Here is a 23,384-nt window from a genome sequence, read left to right on the forward strand (position 1 = left end):
GTCTGAATGAAATCATGTTACAACAACTTAAAATATGTTAAAGGGCCCATATTACACAATTTTCTGATCTATGTTATAATGCTGCTTCCTCATTACAGACAGACCTGGATTTGTGTTTTGTTTCATTCACACATGTTTAACACACAAACCCTGCATATTTAGGCTGACTCTCAAACTGAAAACACTCTGTTCCACCTTGTGACGTCACGTAGTAATACAGGAAGTGCTCCACTGTGTTTTTAAACTCCATACCCCTTCACTAGGATCATTTGGATAATTTCAGACCTGGAATTGACAGTCTCTAGTCTTGAAAACTACCTCTTGATGTCATCACAAGGTGGAACAGAGCATTCTGAGCATTGGGGATATAGACAAACTAATAATAATGGATCACTCAGACATGTGTGAATGAAACAAAACACAACTCCAGATCTGTTTTTGATGAGGCAACAACATTATAATACGACTTAAAGCTCACAAGAGTCCGTTTTGTGTAATACAGGACTTTTAAAATCAATTCATAAAATATAATCTTCTCATAAATGCATTTCTGTATTTGTCAATGAGTAAAGTAGGACATTTGAATTAAGCCAGTTAATGATCTTTCCAATCATTTGTTGTGTAGGACTGCTATGTTGTTGTGGTGTTTTTTTGCAAAGTTACTTCTCCTCTGAGTTGACCCTGCAGGGGCAAGACAACTATTAAAGACATAATATCTTACATAACAACAAACTTTTAATAACTGGAGTGAGTTATAAAATAGCAAGTGATTTGTTCATCCTCTTTCTTCCTGTGGCTGCATGATCAGAATAATGATAAGGCTATAGCGCTTCTATCTTATCAAACATCTTAAAAGACCTGCCCTTTGTGGTATCTTTCTTAATACCATGCTGAAATTAAATAATCCGTATCCTCTGATGATTACCAAAAGATTTTCTCTCACAGACGTACTGCTGACCTTCCTGACTGAGGTTTGATGGAAAAATTTGAATTATTTTTGACTGTGATCAAACTGTAACTACAATAAGGCCACAGATACTGACATTGTTTTTCTCCCTGGGAAACAAACAAGGGAAATTCTGGAAATTCTCAATGATGCAATTTCACGCAAGGACATTTTTCACAGTGCAACATGGATGGATTTTAGCTTGGAGTAACCCTTTTTTTTTTTATTTTAGAGAGAAGGAAGACATAAACATTGACACCATCATTTATAACTGGAAGTGAGCCTGCAAGGATTTAAAAAGGTAACGGTATTGGTCACTGCACTTTCACTCCTCTGACAAAGGAGGACAGAAAATGTTAGTAAAAATCTTGCTAAATATGTGTACAGCAGAATTGTGCATTTGGCTGAAAGTACAAAAAAATTAGATGGACCTTTATGCTTTCCATGTTTTACTTTATGTTCTCTCTGACTTCCAACATTCACGTTCATCCATCCATTTTCTTTTGCTTATTCAGGGCCGGGTGGTGAGAGCAGCAGGCTAAGCTGGGACTCTCAGACTTACCTCACCCCAGAGACTTCCACCAGCTCCTCCAGGGAGACCCTGGGTTAGTGGCAGTAATGCTCCTACAATGGTTGCAACCACCGTAAACCAACAAAAAGAAGAAGAAGAAGACCCCAGATCAGCCACAAGACATAAGATAAGATATGCCTTTATTAGTGCCACAGTGGGGAAATTCCAGTATTGCACCGCACAGTTAAAGAACAGAAGGAAAATGGTACATGCATAGTCCCTCCAGCTTGCCTTGGGTCTTCCCCGGGGTCTCCTCCCAGTGGGACATGACTTTAACATCTTTCCAGGGAGGCATCCTGAACTTATGCCTGAGCTACCTCAGCTGGCTGCTCTTGATGTGGAGGAGCAGCAGCTCTACTCCAAGCTCATCCTGTGACTGAGCTCCTCACCCTATCTCTAAGGGAGCACCCAGCTACTCTGTGGAGGAACCTCATTTCGACAGCATGTATCCACAGTCATGTCCTTTCTGTCATTACCCAAAGCTCATGACCATCAGTGAGAGTTGGAATGTGTTTTGCACTCTTTAAAATGATCACAGAGAAAAGATCCCTTTTCATCATTTATTGGGGGTGCAGTGAAGTCATAACAGAAGAGCCCTGGTGAAAACAACAACAATATAAAACCATTGTAGTGTCGATACAGTACGGATTATTTGTGGATTTAAGTTTACGGAGTATAAAAACAATAATGGCAACACTTACAGTAATAACACAGATCAACGTCCCGACAGCAGCACAGACACAGGTCTTGTGGCTGCTTCTCCACATACCTACTATCATTCAGTAGGCCGGCTTAAATTTGCCGCGCTCTACCTTGGAACTGGTCACGTGTTTTCCGGGCAACCAAATAAATATTTACAACAATAAAACAATGAATAGTAATGCTAGTTGTAAATGACCAGATACTGAGATACTGTTATTTACAGTGAACACAAATAATTAAAGTGCAAGTGCTATACAAAAAAACTGTGTTAAAAATGACATGCCCGCAACATGTGGATAAATCAAGAGCTTTGCCTTTTGACTCCATATCAGTCCGATACAGCGACCACATCATGACAGACTCTGCACCAATCCACCTGTCAATCCTTCATCCTTTCCTCACTTATGAACAAGATCCTGAGATACAGTACTTGAACTCCTCCACTTGGGGCAGTGACAGCAACGTTCCCATGTTTTCTGAAATGACCTCATGTGACTAAATGTGACAGTGGTCATCTGCATAAGTCATTTAAGTATACACTATTGAAAACTACTATACTGATACAAAATGAATATGATATCTTAACTTGACATCATGTCTGTTTTGTGCCAGAGAAATTAATATACATTGCATTATTTCTATTTCAGAGTTTACAAATGTGGTACACATTTTGAATGATAATGTAATTATTCAGTGTACATGCTAATACCTTCAGCCTCACGTAACAGTGATAATGAGTCATTTCTTCAAAGATGAATAAATGCAGATATGTTGCAATGAGGTATAGAGAGGGTAGGCTTAGGTTTAGTTGATTTCTGAAATTGAATAGAATCTTAAAATAAGTTGTTCTTCTTCATAGTTATATTTTTAAAGATGATTTTGGACATACATATTATTAAAATGAGAAAATGTAATAGTATTCATTGACAGTAGAGAGGTAAACCGATTCATAAATACAGAATTACCATTACATGAGTCAATAGGTACACAAGAAAAAAGCGCTGGGAACCACTGGTCTAATATAAACAGTGCAGCATAAGAATGTGCCTTTTGAGTGGTGGTTTCTGCAAAGAAATTTACATTTATTACTGAAGTATCCGTCTTCACTATAGTAACATTTAGACCTTCAATGAACACTTTAATGATTGCACTGAGTGAGCTACAATCATTTTCCACCACACTATGAAAGCTGATTGGCCTAAACCCGAGAGTGAACGAGGAGAAATTTTCACTTCGGTCTCTTAGCTCTGGGCATAATGACTCTGCATGGTCTGTAGATAATCTTTTTGCTCCAAACTGTTTCCAATGCGGTGCGGGCCCAGTGGTGAGGAGAGCCCCCTGCTAAAGATGGTGGTCTGCCACATATTTCACAGTGCTACATCAGAGAGTTAATCTGAGCACCCACTGTGTGCCAGTGTCAGTGCCACCCACAGATCCACCTGCCACCCACACCCCACCTGCCATTCCCCATGACCCATCACTGATCAGGATAGAGGTGGATGGAATATGGAACAATTAAACCCTTGTAATCTAAAATAACTTATAATATCACTAAAAGAAACTTGCATTGGAATCTTTCAAACAAGGGATATTTCTGCACTTTTGAGCTCATTTACTGTCCATCCCCGTTTGGCTGCGTTATTGAACCTCAACCACAGCCCTGGGTTTAGGTAAGAGAGGGTTGGTAAGGACATTCAGCTGTATTCCTCACTATTCCTGAATCAAAGTGGTATTTATATGACTCATCTCATATCTCATCCAGTTTTCATGGTATTAAAAAACAACGCCCACTAATACCTCCAGCTGTACTCATCTGGCCTGTGCAGGTGAATGCATTAGAGCGATTAGCCATAATATGGAGCTTGGGCTCTGCATCTCACTCTGCTGTAATGGCTGACCTGTATTCAGAACATTACATTGTCAACAGTTAGCTGACTACTGCGAACTCCTACTCCTCATCTACGCATCGGGCTGATGTGATGGTGTCTGGGTTTTACTTAGGACCCAAAAGCAGCACACAACTGGTAAGTACTTCAACTGCTGGTGATCAGGTAAATGTGTGTAATTGCAGTACAAAAATCTTGTGAAGCCAAATGCATCTACTAACTGGAGTAGTATCAACGACGAACTGGCGTGGATGAAAAAAACAGGTGTCTTATACTGCAGGTAATGACTGAAATTGGATCCAGGTGTGCCAGCTGTCAGATCAGGTAAGCCCACACCCAGGTTGGAGGAGAAACAGACAACACAGAAGCGAGGTCGAGACAGCAGAAGACATATATTATAACTATGCTTTAACAAAATAATACGACTCATGAACTCTCAACTAAACGATGAAGCGTTGAGTATTTGTTAGATGGACGAAAGAACTGTGAACGTCCATGAGAAGTTCGTACAGAGATGTTATGTGTCCGTCAAAGTATTGCATAATCTGTAAGTCTAAAAGGCTTTCGCTGCTTCAAGGTTTTCAGTAATTCATAATGTCCACTACCTGCAGCACACCGGGTTACATGCTCGGCTTACATAACGCTGGAAAAGCCTTGATACATTTACAGTTTTATTCAATTATTTAAAGCTTTACATAATCAACAGAACACTAATCAATAATAAAGTGATTAACTGTATAGAATAACACACGTGACTGGACATGCAATATTACAAGCGATAGAATCAAATGAATCTATGTAAATGGAAAATTATGACCTCACCCGTGTCATAATGTCTGTATTAAGAGTATACCTTCTAAACAGCCTTATGCTCCACATTAAACATGTTTTAAATCTCTCTATGCCCAGGCCTCTTTACCAGGACACGGTTTTCAGTGGGACGAATGTTATCGCTTGTACAGGATCCAGCAAATCCTCAGCTTTGGAGCAGGTCAAAGGTGAGCTATAAAGTTACATACACTCCATCTATCTCCATACATGAATCTAATCCGTACACTTTTATAATCCACCAGAGCCACCAAACACCATGTAAACCACTGATTCAAACATAGTCCTCTATAGTCTGCATCTACAATGTTTATATCAGAAGGTCTACCCAATTCCTCCATAGCTTGTGTCTTCATCACATTACAGTTTACAGTATAAATGTAGAAACGTGACCAGACACGGAAACATGGAGACCTAAATACACGTGCATGTGATTTATCGTAAGTCATTTATTCCACGCCATGGTTCGTGTTGCACCCCTGTTTTATATGGTACACGGCTTTAGATAAGGATGTCAGTAATCTCCGCTCCTCTTATCCCTGTGCTACAATGTCGTGACCCAAATCTTGCACAACACTAAATACATTCTTGAAACCCATAACAAATCTGTCAGGCATCACTTTTTCCCTATCGCATTTGACCCCATATGGATCTCCGCTGGGATTTTTCATCAGGATTTCTTCTCTCTGTGATCGCTCAATAACAGTTAATATGGTGTTACGGGAAAAATATTCAAGCAGAAGTAGCATAGTGGAGACGCAAAGTGAAAATATGTCCAGTATTGCATCTCTACTTGGTTGTCTCCATGAAAATGTTGTTACTTTTGTGATTTTTTACGTGTACATTTATATTTCATGCGGTTGTTTCTTTGTTGTCATGTCCCGCGGCAACTGCAGACCTGCGTAATTACACATGCACCATTATAGATCCCAGTGCTGATTACCTTCACCCAGAGCATGTCAGCCCTAATAGTAACTGTTAACCTTAAATTTGCTTCCATAAATAGAATTGACAAAGTGCCAGCTTGCATTAACGCCATAGAATTTCCACTCTACCCTTTTCCCACACACCTTATACCATTGCACTATTTGCACCACGTATGAAGCTGAGGCAGCACCGTGTAAAGGTCCTTAGCTTAAACACATGTCAAATATTCATCATGGTTTTTCCTTAGGGCTATCTGTATATAGCACTTCTGATCTCGGTGCTGCTTACGAAATCATGTGAGTAATAGCGTTTAATAATTAATGCGCAAATCTTACACAACATGCCCGGCTGCTTGTGTTCCAGCCATGTGCACATATCGTATAATGAATGTATTAATGGATTGTAATATAAAATGCAATTATTCGAATGGTGTTTCGAGCATTTTCAACCGCAACGGTTTATAAATAATGCATAAAAACCAACAGTGTGGCTCCATATGCAGATCGATGATGGAGAAACTTGAAAGAGATCATTTGAATAGTTGGATGAGAGATAAGTACAAGTTTAAGAAACAAATGCAAAACTGAGAGACCTATATAAACTCAAATGATTTCCCAATTTGGTATATGACATTACAGCTATTTAGCAAGAATTTGACATTTTGTTTTCAATTTCATACAACAAAACGGAAAGAAAATAGGAACAATGAAAAATTATAATTGTATTGAGTCCACATATTTTCATAGGAACAATAGTTTTTAAATGAGCGATTATTATTCAGAGATAGTGTCCATTTATTTTTCCATTTGCTTGTTAGATTGCCACAGCCTGTGGTCATAATTATTCTCAGAAACATACCTTTACCCAGCAACACTCTCTGTATAAGCCAGGTTGTTTTGCCGGCTTATACAGAAACTTTTTAACTGGAGTTTTAGGAGAGCTAACCACCTATTATACAGCATTCGGGTTATTTATGGAGTATTTTTAGCTTATTTTGTATCGTTAGTATTGTGTAGCTGGCAGAATGACCGTTAATGGCTAATGAAAACAAATGTACAACACAGAATATATGAATACAGCATAGGCCTAATAATACAGTGAACATTTTTTTTCTTTTTTGACTGGTGCTAATCACATTGTGGGGACTGAAATCTGCACACAATCACTTCATAAGTATTTCCTGACTAAAAATCTGGTCCTCATAAGATAAATCCTTCTCACAGACATGGTTAGGTTAGGATTGTGTGTTTGTGTATGTGTGTGTGTCATTTTTCTTGTTATTGTTTGCATTTTGGTTGTATTTACCTCTACTACTGATCCCTACTGAGGAACAATTTGTGCACCTGGGCTCGGAGGCAGATTTGAACGCATAATAGGCTCTGTGAGGATATGCCGGGGAAATGAGCTAGAGAATGAAGCGAAGGGAATAAATGGGCCCCTGATTTGGGTACATTGATTGAAAGCTCTGGAGAAGAGCAAAGAGCAGAGGACAGAGCGGGACATCAGGCTGAAGAGACTCAACATGGAGGAGGAGAGGCACCAGAAACAATAAAGCACCTTCAAATAATTACAGTGGGAAAAAGACAAACCTCGAGGAGAACCACAGTGAAGGAGAGATCCACTCCCACGGATGAACAGCTTCAGATGTGTCCAGGACTAATGTGCATCCATTTACAGATAGAGTTCAAGTCTATAGGACCAGAGCCACTTAACTGAGAGACAGAGAGGAGTCCAACCAGGGCAGGACGGGAGCCACCCCAGCCAGGCACGGGGTCATCCAGCCAGGTCAGGGAAGTGAGGGTCCAGGTCCACAGAACATGATCAGGACACAGGAGGCATTTAGGGTCCAGTCATCGCCAGACGGTCAGCAAGTAACACACAAAAAGTGAATAACAGTTGAGCAGCTTGCATTGGACTAAAAAAGGTCACCTAAACACGAAAGTTGCATTTATTTATTATTTATTTATTGGACCTATAGAAACACAGTTATGCCACAAAGATGTAAAGCTGTAGACACATCTCAATCTAGAGCCGTCTGCTGTGAGGTGCACAGGCGGCTCACATAATAGACACATTATATTAATTACATGAATTATAACCGCACACACACATAGAGACCAGAGGCCCTTTAGAAAATACAACACAGTTCTGCTTAATATATTCAATATTTGGAGCTCCTCTGTGGGATCAGGACTCTAGACTCACACGTGTTGTTGCTTAGAGCTATTAGATCTAACAGACAACAACTCACACTCACAACAGCACACACACTGGTTCCCAAAGATGCAGTTTAAATTTGGTGCGGTTTGGTGTTGGTATTTTAATTCAAACCAAATGTAATCAGATCTGTGACAATTAATGCAGGGGCTAGAAAATAGAAGTCATGGTGAAAAATCAAGCTTGAAATGAACTGTCTTAACTCTGAACGCTTCTGCAATCAAGACTGTGATCACACGCTTGTTTTTTTTAAATACATAATTGGAAAGATGATTTTCAAGAAAAGCTGAGGCCACTAAAAAGAACACTAAATTGCTCAGTGTTGATGGCATGCTGCTAGAATCATTTTGAGATTTAAAATCAAACCGTCCTGACAGAAATCGTCTGGTTTGCCTATGTGCATTAAGATCTCACCGTTGTAAAAATGGTGAAAGCAGGAGAAATCTCAGGTTGTCTCAGAGTTCAAACTGAGACATTTAGAGGAAAATTGCAGCCTACACGTCAGATACCAATTACATTTCCTTTTAGACTGCACTCATCTTGTAAGATTTCTTTTTAAAACCCTGGGGAACTTTTTAAATTGTCTTCGAGGTAACAGGGGCAGCATTCACACACCAACCGGAGGTCAAAACCTTGCCAAACTGGCCTCATCAAACTGAACCATTTTTTCATCAATTCATGTGAGAAGGTTTCAGGAAGTAGAGCAGTTTTGTCATATAATCACAGGGTTGATAGTTGGAATCTTCAGTATTGGTGTTATATCCTTGGGCAAAACACTTTGCTCATCCTGACCAATCTTAAAAATGTTACAGTTTTTCTTGTTGTTGCTTTGATTCAGAAAGAACTTTTAAAACCTGTCCCACGTTGAGTTTTCATAACTTTAATCTCAGCAACATGGATGGGTGAGCTTCTTCGCTTCTTCATCTACTTTTTACCTTTAGTTCACTAGAAATTGGCAATTCCAGGGCTGAAATTATCCAAATGATTCTAGTGAAGGTTTGTGGAGTTTAAAAACACAGTGGAGCACTTCTTGTGTTACCACATGATGACATCACAAGGTGGAACAGAGTGTTTTCAGTTTGAGAGAAGAACTCAGTGTAAATATACAGGAATTTTGTGTTAAACATGTGCGAATAAAACAAAACACACAAAACAACATTATAACAGATCAGAAAATTGTGTAACATGGAACCTTTAACAGTTTTTCTTTGTACTTTGTCTATTTGGGAGTGCGAATTTGAAAACTGTATAGCAAATATTACAATCCCCTTCTTCTTTCTTTAACTTTGTTTTGTTGAATGCATTTTCTTACTACTCCTTCAACTGTTAATTCTTTCAAAACTCACAACATTTTGCTGATGCACCAACTCAGCGACCCGTGTTATTTCCTGAGACACGTTTATCAGAGGAGCCCATCTTCAGGCTTAGTGCTTAGTGCAGACGAGACTGCAGATCCAGTGCTGGTAAATAAGCAGAGGATTTACTCATCTTAGTGTTATTATAGGAGGCACGTCTCAGAGAACATTGATATTAATGAGCAGCTAGCCCAGTTAGCAGCTAATGCATATCACATGGAGAGAACTGCTGCTTCACTGGACCCTTTTATCTCAGCTGTGGCCCTGATCCAGATGATGTAACAGCGTAACTCACGTATCGTCATGGGAGACAGCCAGGCCTCGGAAAAAAAGATGATGGGCAAAAAAAAAACAATCCTTAAAAATTCATCTGCAACAGTACTTACGTAAGCAGCGGGAAAGAAGGCAAACACGTGCGAGGCGAGACTTTCACTGACATCAAACTGGGTGTGCAGGTTTCGTTCCTATGCAGCAAAGAGTCTGCAACTTTGTGACACTTTTGCGAGTCTTCCCCCGTCTACGGAAAACTTTTTACCTTGTTGCAATCATAGGTAAATAATGTGCTTTTACTGTCAATATGTTGGGTTAGTTCTCGGCAAGGACAAAACAAGCATCCAGAAAGGTCCGGTCCGATTAGAGCAGGCATACCCGAAGTCCGGGCCGGGGGCCATTTGCGGCCCGTGTACAAATTTCCACTGGCCCCCAGCCTCTGGAATAAAAATAATTATGTGTGTCCCCTCGTACTATTGACCAGTGTTAAAATACAAATGTACAAGCAATATTATATTTTACCAGAAGATGGCAGAATCCGAGGCCGCGCTCTCACTGACCTTTATCGCCAACTGGATAAAGACAGGTTTAAAGAAATTCAAACCTTTGCTATGTAAGTGCTGAGTTTGTTTGGTTTGACATATTTATGTGAGAAGACATTTTTGGTTATGAACTTTAATAAGAAACGTGTGAGGACAAGACTAACTGACTCTCACCCTTTACTACAGTCCAGATCTCAGTTTCACCCTTCACATTAGTGCAGGCCAGTTACTTGTTAGACTTCTGAGGTGAATAAATTCTAAAATCTCAATGAATTTATTTTATTGTGATTATCAAAACCACAGTTTAAATGTTCGCTTTTCATATTTATAATCTGTGTATGATTCATTTTGGTTGTGAAAGGTGAACGCCATTTGCAATAAAAAGTAAAAAAAAAAAAAAATTAAATAGTTCATTTGCATTTAATATTAATGGTTCAAAGAATGATCAGGCCAATGGTCGGCCCCCACACATTTTCACCACACCAAATTTGGCCCTCTTTGCAAAAAGTTTGGACACCCCTGGATTAGAGCTTCAGATCTGAAAATCCATAAACGTTAGCTCTCCTTCTTAACTATCTCCGTGGAGACAAGCCACCAGGTCAAGCAATTGGTTAGATCTGTAGAAAGACTGTCTGTATAAATGGATATAGCTAACCTGTCAGCCACCGCGTTCTAAATAGAAAGTGATCATGGGCACGCTTCTGGCTCTATAGATTTTGGCGTCAGTTCACTTTACATTAGAAAAAAGTCGCCCCTCTCTCTGTAACTGCTGTGTCATTTGTTCTTAAAATGTTCATATTAACCTCCTGGTGTTTTTATTTTGCTACTGTGTCCATAAATGAAGATGTGAACACTAATAAGGGACAAATCAACTGCCTTCTTTCCCCGAGGTCGCTCCCATCTGGCGTTAGCAACAGGTTTGATTGACAGTGTTGCTATGTCCCCATGTATAACAAAATCACACTTTTATATTGAGGCGTTGCTGGTTTAACTTTTAACTAACTTCAACCTCCTGCCAAACCAGCGGTGCGGACAGGAAGAGGCTTTACCTTCAACAGCTTCACTTCGGATTGGCTCTTTGGTTGCTATGATACTCGCGGTTGGAATTCCAAATATGGAACTCAGCTCTAAATTGGCGGCTGTAACTGCGAACCTCAATGACTGGAGCTGAAGTCCCTCAGTCCACGGCTTTCTACAGTCAAACAGGCAAAACTCCTCACAATAAAATGTTTTTTGCAATGAAAACACATGTACACCATATACAGATGTTTTATTCCATACTCCGGAACATTTCAGGTAAATAAACAAGATCTCTATGGTGGACCCTCCCACCAGAAACGTTACATAGGATACCTTCAATTAAAACAAAAAAAATACTATCAGAATAAGTCCATCTCGTGCATTTCCTCCAAAAGTGTATACAATCTTCCAGTTTAACGTCACACAAGGACGAGCACACAAACAGAGCTTAAAAATTACAACACACTTTTATTCAAACGACGACTTACCACCGGAAGACGTTCATCTTTGTGCGACAGAGAAGGTTATCCAGATTATGCAGATGTCTAAAATATTTACATAAGGTGTGCACAGACACTCAATCTCTCTCTCTCGCTCTCACTTCCTTGGTTTTTTTACACCAAGAAATACTTTATACATCCTTCCTCCAAGGTGAAAACGCTGGGGAAACCCTCTAAACAGTTTTAATAGAGGTATCAAGGGAATCTAAATATTTGTACAGGGAGATGGACAAGAGGCGAGGCTGGGCTGTGGACACAAGCCGTCAGAGGGCACAAACTGATACGCTACACCAACACATAACTGTATACTTTTGTGCTACTCTGATACCTCATTAAAGTACAAGTATTTAGAGTAACAATATTATGACAGGTGTTTTGTGAGGGTGACGGTAATATGATGTGACAGTTTGAAGTGAGGACTCTGATCTGGGGGTTTGAGTCACTTCTGTACTGGATTGAATAGTAGTTAGAAGCCCTCTACTCACTTTCTCCTAGTAACAGAGGAAGGAAATACAATTGTGGCTCTTATAAACCTTTCTTCTCTAGGCAATAGGGCTAAAAATCTGCCTTTTTTTCCCTTATACTGCGATTTTCAGTTAGACTATATTGTTATTAAAACAAACCTAAGCAAAAACACTCAACAAAAAACAATCCACTTTTTAGAGAGTTTTTGGTGTGATTTGTGCATGTTTGAGCAAATCTTTAATTACTTTCTAGGCGTAATATTGCCAATTACTCCCCGTTTTCACCGCCAACGTTACACGCCTTCTGCTCTACTTACTTATTTCTTCAGGTTTACTTTCTTTGTCGGTGATAAACTCAGGATTTAGCAGTGTCGCATAATCATTTGGGTAATAATTTTGAATCTGATCTTCAGATATTCATTGGATGTGCACGCTTTGTTGTGATTATGTTTATGGCGACACCAGCTCCCATTGGGCACTGCAGTTTCTAACATAGAAGTCAGCAAATTTATTTATTTTCTTTTAAGTCTTTTTAGGTGAATATTGAAATGTAAAATGTGCAAACATAATCCACAGCTGTCATAGACTATAACTATAAAGCACATACAAGCACACAATAGATCTTTTTTAAAACATAGAATATGAATCTTGGGTCTGTATATTTTGAAAATGTTGGGGACCCCGATAAGGTTGTGGACTGGGATGCATCTTAGGGGTCCATCTTAACTCTATCCCTGAATATTTTTGATACCGACCAGAACCAACATATTTCAACTATTTTCCCCAAAAAGCAATACATGATTTAACATACTATGAACATAAATACTTCCATCTTCCAATCCAAAGCGTGTTAAAACCCCACCCATCCCCACCTAGTTTTAACTGCTGACATCTCCTTTACTAAAAATTTAATACTTTTCATATGCTTTACAGAGCCTGCTGTACCTCAATCACTCAGATGGGCTGTAGCCACTCTGTTTTATCATCGTCAGCAAACTGCCTCTGCCACGAGACCCGGAGATTAGGGTTTCAAAGATAACAATTCCGAGCCCGGACGAGTGTGGCCTCAGTAATGGACACACTGCCATCTGCACCTCACAAGGTAATTACATTTGCCCTGACATGCTAAATTAGCCGACTACAACCTGTCCATTTTATGTGCTAATTCTATTTGATGTCACTTAACACAGTGAGGCTGCTCATAGTTTGAAGAGACCCAGGAGGCTGTGTCTGTATTTTAAAACTTAAAGATAATAGCTTTAACATTCATTGCCGTAAAAACACAGATATAAATCACAACTGAACTTCCTTTTGGATATATATTGCAAAGTGGTGTTAGTCCTATAGGATCTGGCAACCGAAGCGAGGAGCTCATTTGAGGATTCGAGGGGAAAAAAAAGGGGATCTTTAAAAGGTGCACTGTCGTAACGGTGCGGGTTAGGACTAAGGGATGCAGACTCAGGGCAAGTTTACAGTGTTTATTGTACAAAATCGTGAATAATAGTCTTTATCAGTTCATTCAAACACACACAAGGAACCAGGGAGCGGGAGGCAAACCAGGCGGGAGGAGTGCAGGTCAGGGACGGGAAAGCCAGGACCGGAGTGAAGACAGGAGCGGGACGAGACCGGGGCAGGCAGGGCCGGCATAGTCCAGAGAGCGGGGACCCAAGGCGCGAGGCAAGCAGCAAGCCGGAGACCAAGACAGGACAGGTAGAAAGACGGAGGGATGACTGTACCGGAGCCGGAGCGCAGAGGCAGGAGCAGGAACGAGCGAGAACAGGAATCTGGAAGGTGACAAAATCCAGTAAGAGCATGCAGACGAGCAAAAAGATACAAAAACTGAGCTGGAGCATTCACTTTTACACGCGGACGGTCTGGCTCTGAGTGTAGTCTGCCCAGCCCTCATATCCTCAGCAGCAGGTGACGGTGATTGCGCTGATGCGCTCCAGGTGCGTGCGGCAGGAGTCATGAACTCCGCCCAGCTCCAGGCAGACAGGTAGGGGAGGGGGAGAGAGCACAGGAGGACAGGAACAAACGGGCATCATGACAGTGCACTATGTAACTTTTCTCTTCACTGTTACTCCTCACAGTAAGAATGCATGTTTTTCAAGGCATTTCTGAGCAGTAAACACATGTGAAATAAATGCAAAATAGCCAGGTTCAATGCCATACTGTGGAACACTCCTGACAAATCGGTAACATCTCCATGGAGACAAGTTGGTAGCAAACTCACCACCACAAAAGTTACATAGTGTAGTGCACATAGAGGGCAACAGTAGCTCATTGGTAGAGTGTTTGGAGGCAGTCTCGTCGTATCCCACTCTCGACATAAACATTCTTAGTTGAGCGGTCCAGTCCACTGACCCACAGGTTGGTAGTACGATTCCAGCTCCCACAGATGAATGCGATCATTGGGCAAGATACTTAACTCGCCTTTCCCCACTGCATGAATGTGTGTGTAAGTTGGTGAACAGTTCCTTGATGTAAAATGTTTTGAGTGCCTTGAAGGTGAAAAAACGCTGTATAAAAATGTGACCATTTACCAACTTAAAAAAAAAAAAGTAACATCATGTAAAATGATTGTGATTATGAATAGATCAACATTACAATTATCTGTAAAATCAATATTTAATTAGACCCTAGTAGAAAAGAGGATGTAGTAGAATCAATGTGGGCAGACGAATAGCTTGAATAGCTCATAAGAGGAGGATTTGTGGCTGCTCAGATGCGGTTTGTAACTGTTAAATTGTTGGTTAAACTGTTAATAACCGTAAAGCTTGTATTACTTTCACTCAAGTCACTTCTTGTTGTATTCATAACATAAACTTACTAATACTAATAAACAATCATAATAATAATAAGTGATGCTAAAGTTTTAAAGTTTTATTATTTTATTCCCTCCTTTTTCCTCCACTTTGGTATGCATGAAACAGGAACCCTCTGTAATTCCACTTTGAACATAAATACAACCAGGGGAGTTGTCCTTAAAAGCCTTTCTATAAAAACAAAGCTGTTTTTGCTGAGGCGGCTGACCTTGTAGACAGATACCACAAATGATACAGCCATGAACGAGCCATATAATTTATGTTTGCTGGAAAAAGTCGGATTGAGTGATTCTTAAAGTCTGTCTCTGTTGACATAAGGACTGTAGATTACAGAGTGACTTTGGATTTTATGGCTGCTAATAATTGCAGAAGACAATGTTAGAATGTTTAGTTTAGTAATTGTGGGATGTACTAAAGATAGTTGTTGTTGTTATGGGACAAAACATATACTTATTAAAGCCGCAAGCGGCATCGAACGGCCCTCGCGGGCCGTGCTTCGCACTCGGCAGACCCGGCACTCCCTGTGGGTGGTGCTGACGCGCCACTTGCCTCTGTTTTATTGTGGCTTTGGGCTCCATTTGGCACCAAACAAAGTGAAAAGACATCAGAAGTGCTGATGCACAAAATGGAAAAAATTTGGTTTTTCCAGCGCCATTTTTTTATGCCCAATGATGCACCACATAAAAAAATAATTTTTTCAGCAGACCTGAATTTTGGGCAAAATTTGGTGAGTTTTTGAATATGTTCAGGGGGTGAAATCACTGCTCAAATAGCAGAAGAATAAAAAAAGAAATAAAAAAAAGAAATATATATATATATACATATATATATATATATATATATATATATATATATATATATATATATATATATATATATATATATATTAGCAAAAACAATATATCCGATAACATTACAATGACATTATACGTTTTTTGAAAGCTCTCGACTTTCCCCACGTCACCGTGGGGTCAATGGCGAATGACGAGCGTGTTAGCGCTCGTCATTCGCCATGGCGTCGGGGTCCACCATTGACCTCCCATTGACTTCCATTCATTTTAGCAGTAACAAGTATGGCCCATGCCTGTGGCATGGGGGCTTGGATAGGGTTCGATGCCAGGAGTGTGTTTGGAGACATGAGCGCTTCGCGCTGCGTCAGCGTCAACATTTAGTCAATGGGCGAATGCTAGCAAGAACAAATATGCATGTCCCATGCCTACGGCATGGGTTGCTAGGATACAGGAGTCCGCGCCTCGCACGCAACTTCGTGAAGACAGTCTGCGGAAGCAATAGGCCCTACGCCCTGTATGGGCTCGGGCCTAATAATATTTTTAGCAAAAACTATATATCCGATAACATTAAAAACACATATTATACGTTTTTTGAAAGCTCTGGACCTTCCCCACATCACCGTGGGGTCAATGGCGAATGATGGGCGCGTCAGCGTCGGGGTCCACCATTGACCTCCCATTGACTTCCATTCATTTTAGCAGTAATAAAGATGGCCCATGCCTGCGGCATGGGGGCTTGGATAGGGCTCGATGCCAGGAGTGTGTTTGGGGACATGAGCACTTCGCCCATTGACTCAATGTTGACGCACGCAACAACAACAATGTTGACATGCTAGCAACAACAAATATGCATGTCCCATGCCTACGGCATGGGTTGCTAGGATACAGGAGTCTTTGCAGGGGGTGGTGCCGCCACGAAGTTGTGCGCGAAGCGCGCAGCTTCGCCCATGCACTCATCGTTGCGGAAGCAATAGGCCCTATGCCCTGTATGGGCTCGGGCCTAAAAATAAAAATAATAATAATAATTTTAGCAAAAACAATATATCCGATAACATTACAATGACATATTATACGTTTTTTTGAAAGCTCTCGACCTTCCCCACGTCACCGTGGTGTCAATGGCGAATGATGGGCGCTGGGGGCTCGATGCCAGGATTGTGTTTGGGGACATGAGCGCTTCGCGCTGCGTCAGGAGACAGGAGTCTGTACAGGGGGCGGTACAGGGGGCGGTGCTGCCACTTCGTGACGACAGTCTGCAACTGCACTCATCGTTGCGGAAGCAATAGGTCCTACGCCCTGTATGGGCTCGGGCCTAAAAATAATAATATTTTGCAACCTACGCCAGGCCCTACACCCTGTATGGGCTCGGGCCTAATTAAAGCCGCAAGCGGCATCGAACGGCCCTCGCGGGCCGTGCTTCGCACTTGGCCGACCCGGCACTCCCTGTGGGTGGTGCTGACGCGCCACTTGTCCCTTTTTTATTGGGGCTTTGGGCTGCACTTGTCACCAAACAAGTGAAAAGACACTGGAAGCGCTGATGCACATAATGCAAAAACATGGTTTTTCCGGGCGTCGCCATGGCAACACCGTGCAAACATGAGAGTGGGCAGGGACAGGGGATAGGTGAAACTGAAATTTTCTGATCATTCAAGCTCCAGATGAAGGGCTGTTCAGGATTCTGCATAGATCAATTTAAATGCAGCGCTGAGCAAACTATGGCTATGGTTAAAAGCTCATAAAAGTGGATTTTGCATGTCTTTTTTTTTTAATTCTGCATAGAACACCAAATGTAAATGTGTTGTACTGCATGTTTAGAGTTCTCCATAAACCTGCTCTAAAACACATAGTTTAGGCTCAGCAGTTGCATCCTCCTCATGTAAACCACATATCTGACCTGGAGATGTTCTGAGGTCCTGTGTATTTCTTATTGTTGATGTTTTGAGCCTAAAGCCTGCTGCGGAGCTTTCCTCTGCACTAATATTTGTCTTTTCCTCCTCTTTCTCCCACTGAACATCTGGAGCAGAGCGCACTACAAACACTGACTTCCCTGGATGAGTTTTCTGTGTCTTTAGATGAAGGCGTTCATGAACATCGATGGTTTATGGTCTCTATAAACATCTCTTTGTGCTCATTTCAGCTTGGATGCTTATATCCTGTCTGGAACTTGTTTCATTCTGTAAAAAATCTCATGTGGTGTGGTATTTTAACAAGCTTTACACTGCATGAGTTTGTGAGGATAAACAGTTGTTGTGTTGTGGACCAAAACACACTCAGTCCAGTATATTAATATGAATAAAACCAGGACTATATGCGCTTTCTTCCAGCAGTTGAAAAATAATGCATGAGGAGCCAAGGGGTATTAGTATATAGAGTCAAAAACATATAGACCAAATCAGGTTACTCATTTAGTATTTGGCAGTTTGTGTTTTGCTCTTTTAACTTAAACTTTCCCTCCAGTGTGACGGACATTACATGGCCTTTTTTGTACCTACACAAACCTTAAATCAATCTCCCTCTAACCAGGCTCTCGATAGAAAACCCAGCAAAAAACAGCACAGACATGATCAGTATTTCCAGCTCGTTGGTCAGAACAGATTATTCCCACGGGTCACAAACACATCAGCCTCCCGCTTCCTCTCGAATCAGGGCCGAAACCTCCGACAGCAAAGCAAAAACTCAAAAAGTCCTCGCCCACCGAGCCCAGTGCAGGATTTATTGATTTACCTGAATTCCACTAATGCGGCGCAATAAAAGAGGAATATTTTATGGAGATGCACCTCGGGATGTCTGCAGGCTTTAGCCGAGGAAAATGAGAAAGTCAAAAATGTGAGCGGAACACAGCTTTTTGTCCATGGAGATATTCAAAATCAATATTCTTTCTGTCACTGTGGTGGCTCAAAATTTGCTACGGCTCAACACTGCCATCCAGGACGAACAGCTGTAATACTCCCCACGATGATAAATGCTGTGGTAATGATGATGATTAGTGCGTAATCTTTGCCTTGACTATTCTACAAGTCATGTAACAAGTCAGCTCTGTGGAGAGGTGACCAGTAACAATGCATATTTTTATAGTTATGTTTTAGCAGTGAAAACACCTGTTACAAAGTCAATACAAGATAGACACATTTGATTAGTGATTATTGTGAAACAATATAAAAACTGTCCCTGTTTGATGAATGTACTTTCAAAAATGACTTGAATATTTATAGCGTCTGTAGATATACTGTCCTGTATCTGACTCTCTCTGCTCTCTCACCTGTTACCAAGTCAAACAGCCTGAAGTTAGGTCCAATTTCCCCCGGTGATGGAAGTCATTACCTGCACGACTCTGAGCCCTGATTGAAGTGCTGTAGTCACAAAGGCCAGGAGAGAGTCCGTCTGGGGAGGGGTCACTGAGAGAGAAGCGGTGCGAGAGAGGGAAGTATCTAATCAGCTGTATCCAGGAGGACGAGCCAGTTAATCAGACTCACAGCGCACTCTGCCACTGCCAGGTTAGCACACTGTGAGGTTAGTGTGTTTCTGTATTATGGACTGTTACATAAAGTCAGTACATGGGTGGATTGTGTTAGTTCTGGTGTGGATTAATAGTGTGGGTTCTTATGCATAGTGCGGTTGTCTGTATAGGGGGCAGTGTGGCACCAGATTCCTTTAAGTGCCTTCTGCCAAGTGCACTGCCTCCTCATTCACAAAAAGATGACATGAGGAAATATAAATCTTTCAAGTATAAAGTCACTTGTGAAATGTAATTCATGTATTTATTTGCATTGCGACAGAAATAAGCATGATTGAATTGTAGTGTTTTGGAAGTGTTTAAACATCTTTAAACATTTTTGCATTATTATAGAGGTAAGAAGAAACCCACAACTGACCTTTGAACTCTTTGACGCCATCCATCCATCCATCCACTTTCTTCTGCTTATCTGGGGCTGGGTCGTGAAGGAGTGAGGCCCACACTTATTTTTCCACACACACTTCCTCCAGCTCTTCCAGGGGGATCCCAAGCCATTCCCGGGCCACCCGAGAGACATAATCCCTCCAGCATGTACTGGGTCTTCTCCAGGGCCTCTTCTCAATGGGACATGCCCGGATCACCTCTCTTGGGAGGTGTCCAGGAGGCATCCGGAACAGATACCCAAGCCATTTCAGCTGCTCCTCTCCACGTGGATGATCAGCAGCTCTACTCCAAGCTCCTCCCATGTGACTGAGTTCCTCACACCCTCTCTAATGGAGCACCCAGCCACCCTGCAGAGGAAACTCATTTCGACCGCTTATATCAGTGATCCTTCCTTTCAATCATGACCCAAAACCCATGACCATAGGTGAGAGCTGGAATATAGAGTGACCGGTCGAGAGCTTTGTCTTTCGATTCAGCTCCTTCAACATCACAACACAAGTGATACATCATTAATACTAAACAGTGATAACTGCACTAGTAATACAAAGACCTGTCAAACACCAACAATATTTTGTGTTAAATGATGTTTTGTATACACACAAAATCCAAAAATTCGACAGTGACTAGATAACATAGTGATAATAAAAAATGTTCTTTTTTAGATAACAGATGGAACACAAATTTCAACACAAAATTATACTACATGATCTTATTTTACTTGATACTGTGATAGAAAAGTGACATTTTGTCATCTTAGTATTATTTATTTTTCACTATTGATTCCCCCAAATGTCTAGTTTTCGTATCAAATAGTATCAGGGTATACATTTTCTGACCATCCTAACCCCCCAAAATTGACTTTCTGGTGCCATTTAAACTAGAACTCTTCCAAAGTTCAAAGTTAGGCCACATATCATATGCGCTTGTGCCCATGCATGTGATGGAAAGTGTACATTCCGTTAGGAACACAGACCAGCTCTTTCAGGACAAATAAGCCTTCTCCAGTATTCATTTGCATTTCATGTTTCCAGTAACTCTGCCCCTGTGATGGACACACAGACCACACTGTATAGAGGTCGCAGGGAGAGGAATGGGAATAATGTGCAGAAATAGTATATATTTAGCTGTTATGATATTAGATAAGAGGGATGATGATGGCAGAAAAGGATCGGGGATTGGATACGAAGGTGAAACAAGTACCTCAAATGTGTTAATTAGGGATATGGTGTATAACTTATCTATTTCTTCAATTACAAAAGTTTTTACTGCTAAAAACATGTTTATCTCCATGGAGATATGTTTTAACCTCATACTGTGACATTAAAATGCAATGGACATCTCCATGGAGACAAGCAGGTGGAAGAAACTCTACCAAAACATGTAAAACGTTAAAACCAGCAACTACTATTTCAAATACTACAACTTTTAATTGTGCAATACTAATTGAGGGCTAATACTGGCATTATACTACTAGTACTACTACAACTACCCCCTTAAGTGTCTCCTTATAACTACCAAAAACACTTCTATTATTGCTGCTACTACAACTACTACTTCGACTACTACCACCATTAAAACTCGACTAAACTTAACTTCTACACTGCTTTCATCCCAACACTATTACCATGTCATACTATAATAAAGGTTATTGTCTTTTCTCTTAATATACCTGTAGTACATGTTCTTTGAGTAAAAGTATCTAGTTAAGGCAAAAAGGAGGTCTGAATGACTTTATGTTTAAAGAGGTAGACGGATGTGACCCAGCGGTTAGTCATGTCCCCTGTGGGTCTTTGAGTGTCTCTCTCTCCTGTCTTTTCTCTGCAGTCACTCTCGGTCTCTCACTCTCTCGTCCATTGCCCTCCTTCACATCTGGAGCCTGTTTAGCGTCATCAAGCCCAGATCCCCCGCCATGACGGTTCAGAAATGCTCAGAAACTCAAAGAAATGACGCTCTAAACAAAGTGTAAACAAAGTGTTTTTTGTTTTTTTCTGTGGCTCCTGACACTTGTGGTTTAACACTTTTGTTACCCATTTGTGTCCTGTGCATTCACTGATTATATTTGTCTCAGAGCTAATTGGCTTCTCCTACCAGACTCCCGACTGAAAACATATAAAAGGAAAGATGTAATGAAAAACACGGAAGGTATAGGGTTTATAAAGCCTTTGATGTTGGCTCACGAGACTCCTGTACACGTGAGCCGCTGCATTAGTAATGCTGCTGTTTTTTGTTTGTTTGCAGCCTGTACCAACAATGCAAATGACTCATGTGTAATTATGCTGTCTTTATCTAAGCAGCACACAGTAAATACATAAATAAAATCTATTGAGAATATTTCCTATAGCCTACCTCAGATTCTTTACAGTAGCTTTTATAAACAAAAATATATATGATTGAGTGACCACATCAGACTTTACATTACTATTTTAAGTAGTTAATATTTGCTGTAATGTTTAAATGCTTTATAAATCTTTTGAACAGTCAGGTTTGATTTGCAGATGGAAAGTCAACACTGAAACATTCTATACCATGTGGACAAGAATTTGATAATGAGCATCATCAAAATGAAAGTACTTATTGATGAGGTCCACTCTTAGCAGAACACAATAACATATCTAACAAGGCATTTATACTGCACTAATGGACTGAGGCTGAAGAACTTAAATTCTAAACGGGTATATTTCTCTTTTTTATCTAGTAATCATCCCTTCTTTTATAACTGAATACTAAAATGCATACCATAAACCCCTGCTGTAGTTTGCTGTTTGTAGTGTGTGTTGTGTTGTGTATTTGTCGTGTTGACATCACTGTCCCTCATGTCCCTCATGGGGGGGTCAGAGGGGAGCAAACAGCCGCGTGGGGGTTAACTCTGTAGGGACATGTTCACCCTGCACTATCAGCAGAAGACCTCCACGATCAGTTAACCCGTGTCAGAGACGCGACCCGTGTACGCCCCGGAGCGCTTCCACAGCTGCAAAGCATCATGGGACACAACATGTACACCAGTATGGGGAGGTGTTATCTGTTGTGCTGTGGATCAGAAATGAGCAGAGATGAACAAAAATAGTAGATATTCTTGCAAAACTCATTTCATAATTTTATGCTGTTGTTTTTTTCTACTTGCTGCTTTAAAGGTGCACTATGAAACTTTTCTGGCGGAGGGTCAGTTGACTGTTTCATTGAAGATGCTTGCTTTACTCGGAATGCTCCATAGTATGGCATTAAAATTATATATCTCCACGAAAACACACGAATGGCACATTTTTCTTGTCATTTTTGAGCATTGAAAACACCTGTACATCAATAAAAGCAAGACAGAGGTTTTTAATGTCATACTGTGGAACATTTCAGGCAAAGCTATAACATTTCACACTGAGAGTAATCATATACCAAGTGTTTCTGTAATAAGTGTAATCGAATTGTTTAACCCTCTCTGATTTGTGCGTGAGTCCAGCTGGTGTGCTGATGCAAGACTTGGCTGTAGATTTCAGACTAAGTCCTCTGACAAGTGTAAAATGTGTTATTGGGTTCATGTGAGCCTGACGTGTGCCATGTGTGAGCTGGGATTCCTGATGAGTTCTGCTTTGGGAGAGGTGCTCTCTGTGTCAGCTTATGCAATAAAACGGACCTCACTTCACTGGATGG

This window comes from Periophthalmus magnuspinnatus, chromosome 4, assembly GCF_009829125.3.
Source record: "Periophthalmus magnuspinnatus isolate fPerMag1 chromosome 4, fPerMag1.2.pri, whole genome shotgun sequence".
Classification (NCBI taxonomy): domain Eukaryota; kingdom Metazoa; phylum Chordata; class Actinopteri; order Gobiiformes; family Gobiidae; genus Periophthalmus; species Periophthalmus magnuspinnatus.